The sequence below is a fragment of the Lactuca serriola genome, chromosome 5, assembly GCF_051521515.1.
Source record: "Lactuca serriola cultivar US96UC23 chromosome 5, Lser_US96UC23_V15, whole genome shotgun sequence".
Classification (NCBI taxonomy): Eukaryota; Viridiplantae; Streptophyta; class Magnoliopsida; order Asterales; family Asteraceae; genus Lactuca; species Lactuca serriola.
In genome coordinates, this window is record NC_136412.1 from 158734226 (window position 1) to 158742028 (window position 7803).

Below are 7803 nucleotides of genomic sequence, written 5' to 3' on the forward strand. Positions count from 1 at the left end.
TTAGAAAAATAAAGCCAACCTGAAAAACTAGTTTTGCACAATATAAAACACATCAATTTCTACAATTCGCCATTGCTTCAAATTCTTTACTATCAAATAAAATCTCATTGGTTAAAAAAATAAGCTTTACGTTTCAGATATTTTTTAATAGAGAAAAATTACACCTCAATTTTTGTTTCCTTGGAAAAAGCAAAAATTTATAACATTGTAAAGTTCATCAACAATAAATTTCTATTTATCACACCGCGCTTTCAAAAACGATGATTGTTTACGATTCGGAAAAAGTTCTTAGGATAAACTAGGATATATTTGGTTTTTGATTTCAGTTATAAACCCTATAAACAGAAAATCAGTTCAAACTATCACCAATCTACATGATTATAAAGAAGAATGCGTAATCACCCAATTGCAAGTAGCAAACAGAATGAGATTGTCTAATGTAATCTAAATTCTAGCCCATACCAAATCCCATTTCTTACACATTTTCATACCAAATTTGATATTACACCATCTCTTTACACCCAAACTTCTATAATTCCATCATTCTAGGCTGAGTTTAATAATTGTATAGTTATGTTTTGAATGTATTGAACAAAGTGTTAGCACCGAAATCAAAAACAGTATTGAAAAAGGTCTCTCCGATCTCCACGACGATGTTTTCTAAAAGGCCAATTGTTGATTCTCTTCTCACCTATCCAAAGAAAATACTAAACCCATATCACAAAACTTCCAAGTTAGCAGCAGTAATGAACGAAAACTCACTCTGAGAGTTCAAAATGAGGATGTGAAGTGAAGAGCGTTACAGATACGATGATGGATAGGAAAAGGGGAAAAAAAAAGTTGTCATAAAAGAGTACTAACCAAAATGATATAGATACAGGAGTTATAGATAAGTTTGAGAGAGGAAACACCGTAGTTTTTCATACAGTTAGAAGAGCCAATAAGTTTCAATTAATACTTAGGTTATGTAAACCATTAAGCCAGAACACTGAAACAAAGAAGTTTTGGATACCACCTGCTCCTTTAACCTCGAAAACGCAGGATAAGGTGCAGAGTGGAGTCCTTTTGAATATTGTAATCAGCCAAAGTCCGCCCATCTGCAAGCTCCTTCCCAGCATATATAAGCTTCTGCTGATGAGGCGGGTTCCCCTCTTTGTCCTGAATCTTTGCCTTCACATTACCAATAGTGTCGTTTCTCTTGACATTCAGAGTGAATGAGGGTCTTCCCCGTCAAATTCCTGACAAAGATCTGCATATTCCCATCCAACTTCACAACCAGATTCAATGTAGATTCTTGTTGGATGTTATAATCCGCTAGAGTTCTACCATCCTCAAGCTGCCTGCCATTAAAGATCAAACACTGCTCATCCAGTGGAATGCTTTTGTCCTGAACCCTAGCCATCAAGTTATCAACCGTATCCGAGCCATCAACTTCCAAAGCGACGGTGTTGCCGATTGGCGTGTTGACAGAGATTTGGATCCTTTCTAGAAGACGGAGGCCGATATTTAGCGTGGATTCATTATCCTCTATCTTAGCCATGACATTGTCAATCCCATCAGAGCTTTCAACCTCCAGAGTGAAAGTTTTCCCAGTTAAGGTCTTGATGGAAATCTGCATTCCACCACGGAGACGGAGGACGAGATGAAGGGTGGATTCCTTCTGGATATTGTAGTCCGCCAGGGTTCTTCCATCCTCCAATTGCTTGCCAGAGAAAATGAGCCTCTGCTGATCAGGGGGAATACCTTATTTTTCCTGAATCTTCGTTTTCACGTTGTCGATTGTGTCAGAAGTCTCGACCTCCAACGTAATGGTCTTGCCGGTGAGGGTTTTCACAAAGATCTGCATACCGCCGCGAAGATTGGGGCTGAAACGAGGTTTTTGAGTTCCAAATTTTGAATCAAGTCTAGTTTTATCAATGCAGAGGATTTTTTTTTTTTTAAACCCACTCAACCCGTTGTAGCTCCACAGATAACTTTTTCCTTTTACTCTTTCTCAGCTTGCTCATTATTTTTTATTAATTTAAATTAAAAGATATAAAATAAAATAAAGATATCATTTTGGAAAAAAAAATAAACTTTTGTTAATTTAAAACAAAAGAAATTTTAAAATAATATTAAAAATAATATTTAATTAAAATAAATATTATTTAATCAAGTATTAAACAAACATAAATTATTAAAAATATTTGAAGTGTATAGATATTTAAAGTATTTGCTTTAAACAAAAATAAGATAGAAAATAAATAAACGTGTTTTAATAACATTTATAAACTATAGGGATTAAAATGGAATTTTCACATAAACTATAATTTATATAATCTTTTGAAGGTTATAACTTAAATCTACATCTTTCATTTTTTTCACCGCCTTCTTCTGACCATTCGACTATAACTTTCCATTAAAGCAAGTTTTGGATTTTCAAATGCAACTCCAATTACATGCATGCATTCAATAAAAGTTCACGCATTCACCAATATGTTGCAAACAAATTTCGCTTAAACCCGTTGATTCAACTCATCGACGGTACCGCCGATAACGCCCAAAACTGATCTTCCCACAGCCGACTCCGTCCTCCCTTATAACCATGTCCGTATATGAAATGTTATTTTGGGATGTTGTTATAGGCACCCGATTTTAGATATCAAATATGACGCTCGTTTTTGTTTAATGATTTCTACATAAAGTTAATAAACAACAACAACAATCAAGACTTCATGCGCCTGAATCTGAGGCTAAGCCACTGATAGTTAATAATATGTGTGTTGAATGCTCTGCTCATCAATCTCCCTATCCTCCTCCAAACTTTGGATCCTTCTAGATATGTAACATCTATAAAATTCATGAAAATTTTAAACTTTTATAACAACTCAAAAATCATCATTGTTTACAAATAGTTTTCCAAAAACATGTCAATATCAGAGTAATCCCAAAATCATGAAACAAAAACATGAGGAGGTGCACGATCACGTCTTCGGCTTCCCGCGATCATCTGAGGTAACTGAAACATAATCCAAAACTATAAGTCCACAGCTTAGTGAGTTCCCACAAATATAATACCAACATGCACTGGGTCCATAGCTAACAGACTGGATTACCCCTGAGCCCACAATATAAGTCTGGCTTGCCCCCTGGTCCCATAGCTTATGTCTGGCTTGCTCCCCGATCTGATTAATCCTCGTACTGAATACCACTAAGCCCTCAGTATGATTCTGACATGCCCTTCCCCGCCCCCAGCTCGTATCTTGAATGCTCATGAGCCCTCAATATAAGTCTGACATGCCCTCCATGGCCCTTAGCTCATAACTGGTATGCTTCGGGGTTTGTTGGCTACAACACATAGCAGTACAACCTCAACCCAACCCACACAATATGTCGACATATAACATATAATATTATATACAAATAAATAGACAGTATCACAGGTAGTCCTATAGATCTACCATACTAGCATAGCAAAACTAGCATGCATATCTATCCCATACTCAACCTATCAACAATATTATGTTATCAAACCAATAGGCCGGCCTTGGTGCCTTCGGCCCGAAAGTATACTGAGGAAAACTCACCTCACAAACAACACATAACTGATAAGGCCCAACTATGAAATCTCAGCTCTCAACTCAAATGCTAACAACCACCAAGTGACTAATTCCATTAAAACACAATAATACCCAAAATACCCTTAAAAGTCAAACTTTGTCAAACTCAAAGTCAACTGGTCATAATTTGTAAACCTACTGAGTCAACCCAACCGAGTTAACTCGAAAATGCTTGAACCATGCGAGTATGTGGGGTGTACTCCGGAGGTACGCTCAGTGTACGCAAGCCTCACATTGACTGCCTTACGAGGACGTTGACTGAGTACGCTAGGCGTACTCTCATCTACGCAGGGCGTACCCTCGTAGAGCCCAAAACTTCAATAAGTGCTTAATGGCTTAAGCACAAACTTTAGATCCATAGTCCAAATGCACCTTAGAGTCATAAGGTCTCCAACTTTATGACTTTAGACGTCCAAAAAGTCCTTAATACATGGTCTTAATCCATTAAGACCTTCTACAATAAGCATGGAGCCAAACTAGCTAAAGGGACCTCATTTTTATGGCGTAGAACCCTTCCTAGGGTCTGAAAGGACAACCTAAAATGTCCAAAACTAAACATGCATAACAATGGGACTTTTGGGACAAGAAGAACATCATAAATCAACCAAAATGGATCCAAGCAAACAAAGCATAAAGGTAGCTACTTTTTACCTTCTGGAGCTTCCCAAGAAGGTGATGATCCAAGATCCACAAGCTTGTTTCAACTTCTAATCTCCTTGATGCAACTCCTTCCTTCTTAAGCACACAAAGAACACACTTTTAGCTCAACACATTCTCTTATGGGGTTAGGATTTGCCAAAAACGACTCAAGGGCTTGGAGGCTGAAGGGATGATGCTAAATGATCCATAAAGGTGTTTAAATACCCCTTAAACTCTAAAAATTAGGGTTTCACTTGGACATAAGTACGCCCAGCGTACTAGGGCACGCCCTAGTATGCAACGTACTCACATATACGCTCAGCTTACAACCCTAGCTCCCGAAATTACCATTTTGCCACAAGGGCTTCTTAGGGGGTACTTTTTTACAATCCAAGGACCAAAATGACATAACTTTAAAACCAAAGGAAGGATTTGAAAATACCTGAAACTCGGGATGTTACAACTCTCCCCCACTTGAACTAAACTCCATCCTCAAAGTCTGTTGCATCAAACAACTCTGGGTAATGCTCCTGCATCTCAACCTCCAGCTCCCAGGTCCACTTGGAGCCCCTCTGATGCTGCCATCGTACCTTTGCCAAAGGTACTTCCTTGCTACGCAAAACCTTTACTTTCCTCTCCAGAATATCCACTGGTCTCTCAACATAGTTCGAGGGCTCATCAACCTGAATATCATCTAAAGACACCACTACATCCTCATCCAATACACACTTTCGCAGGTGTGAAATATGGAAAGTGCTATGAATATGACAGAGCTCCTTAAGAAGATCCAATATGTTGGTGGTGAGGAGATTCACTACTCATCTCCGACGATGGTTAGCGAATGGAAGAAGGAAAAAACAAGGGTTTTGATGAGAAGCACGATGTCACAGGTGGTTTGGTGGTGATTGCTTCGACGGGAGAAGAAGAGATGTACGAGAGGTGAGGCACTGTTTTGATGGCTCACCGAAGCACCATCATAGTCGGTGGTTCATGACAGAGGACGAAGAAAATGCGATGTTGCCCCGATTGTTTCTTTACTCCTTTTTTTCCAATCCGAAATGTTGAAGAAAAAGGGGACGTTTTTGGTTTGATGTTTGAAAGAAAAAAGGGAGAAGGAAGAATGAAGGGGGTGTTTTTGATCTTCCAGTTTACTGGAAAACACAAACACAAGTGGTCTTAGTTGGAAACAAAGAATAAGAGGGAAGAAGAACTCTGAAGTGGTTTTCCATTTCTTTAGCGTGTAGTTTTGTAGAAAAATGATTTTCTGCACATGTAGTTACATCAAGATATGGGAGGCATGGGTATGATTTTGGGAAGATTTTGGGGTTTTTTAATATTTGTTCTTCAAGATTTGAGCTGATAACATAAATGATTTTAGGTTAACTTGTATAAATCATTTTGGTTAAACTTGTAGATATCATTTTGGCCAAGTATACACTCCTTGAATTGTACTAGTTATACGCACATGTATGGGTATTTTTTTATAATAAGTTGCATATCATACATGTGTTCGTGTATGTATTAGGTTAATTATTTATGTATTTGTTAGATTTGGTTTGTATTATTGGTTGTTTTCCTCTTGTATACACATGTATGTAGACTTAAGATTTTTACAAACCATTTCTTAATAATTATAATCTATTTTCTTTTGTCATGAGTTTGTTACATAATTTGGGTAATGCATATATATCATTTAAACTCATACGTTAGGAAATGTTAAATTGTGAATTTGTTAAAACTTGGTTTATTAAATTTAAAATTGACAATTATATATTGTATATTTATGAAAATTTAACCAACCACATGTAATTAATCATGACACATGTCACATACCCGTGTGTGTGTGTATATATATATATATATATATATATATATATATATATATATATATATATATATATATATATATATATAGTCGTTCATGAATTTATGAGTGTCGGGCTATTTCCATCGTTAAAATCGACATCGACCAGCTTGGATTCTTATATTTTTCCGGAATACATTACCAATAATATAAATCTTGTCGAAATCATTAGTTTAATGTTTCGTGATTAATAAATTTGAAAACATTTGATTTTTCAACTTTTATAAATATTTTTACTAAAAATATTTGAAGTATGAAATTAAATATTAGACTATGAGTTGAGTTCAAAAGTGTTCTCGGAAATTCCATATGAGGTGTGCAAGTCCGTCAACGGGTAGAAATGTAACATCCGGGTTCCCAGGTATATTATTTATTCTTTATTTTTGGAGTTTGTGAGGGGACTCGGCGAGTTGGTGCTTAGACTCGCCGAGTAGGATCGCGGATTATTATCCGGGTTCATGGCTGGACTCGGCGAGTTCATGAGGTGGACTCGGCGAGTCCACACTGTTTAATGAAACCCTAATTTCTCGGGTTTGCGCCATATTTAAAGGCCCTTATAGCCGTCATTTGTGGCCACCATTCCATTGAGAGAAACCCTAGAGTGCTGGAGCATTTTGAGGGAGAAAGGAAGCCATTCTTGACCTTTGTGGTGTTGTTTAGCAAGAAGAAGGAGGTTCTAGCCAAGGGAAAGCAAAGGAGGTTGCTAATCTGAGGATTTGAAGCTAAGACCATTTCATTTGAGGTATTACTTCGACTCTTCTTCTGTTTTGGGAAAGATTTATAGTTTTAGGGTTTCTTGTGCTTTTGTCTAAGTCGATTGGAGGCCCATATAGTCCCTTCTGGTGATGAGACTTTAGATCTGGATCCATAGAGGTCCAGAGAGCCTTATTCTTCAAGCTTTATGAAGAACAATGGAGGTCATGACCTTGGGATAAGGAATTTGGGGCTTAATCATCATATATGGACATATGGTTATTGCATGTGCATCAAGATTGAGACTTTACGTGATTATAGTGCTTGGGAGGGCCAGATCTATGGATTAGAGGAACAGATCTGACCTCAGAAAGTCGTTTGAGCGAGTGCATGGCATGTACTCGCCGAGTCCATGGGAGGACTCGACGAGTTGAGTCGGGTTACCCCTCGACTTGCAATCTGTGCCGACTCGTGGAATGTAGGGTTGACTCAGTGAGTCAAGGGAGAACCAGGGGCGAAGAGGACAGGTGTGTAGTCGTCGAGTCACCTTAGTCCACTCGGCGAGTAAGGTCAGCTGAGATTGTTGACTTTCGTTGACTTTTAGGATTTCGGTCAAGTGTTGGACTTTTGAGTTAAGGAGGGGTAAAATGGTCTTTTACCCTTCTGAAGGATCATAGAAGGGGGTTTAATCTAGCCTTTGAGAGCCATTACTTATTGAGGATATTTTGTATGTGATTAGGCGGGGGCTAGACCAGTAGATTCGTGTGCGAGATCATCCGAGATACCCGAGGTGAGTCTTCTCACTATACTGTACCTGGAGGGGTACCTATGTGTGACCAGAAGGTCTGGTATGCTATAAGATATATGCATTGTATGTTATAAGTTGCCTATTGTATGCGATATGTATGTTATGCTTGATTTGGGCCGGAAGGCATTATGTTATGGGCCGGAAGGCATTATGATGTAGACCAGAAGGTCAGGGAGTTACGGACCGGAAGGTTTACCGGG

The 7803-nt window shown here is 38.1% G+C and overlaps 1 pseudogene; it reads right to left on the bottom strand.

The window, feature by feature from the left end:
* Window positions 1–440: 440 nt before the first annotated feature.
* Window positions 441–1941, bottom strand: LOC145053184 (polyubiquitin 11-like; annotated as a pseudogene).
* Between the last annotated feature and the right edge of the window lie 5862 nt (window positions 1942–7803).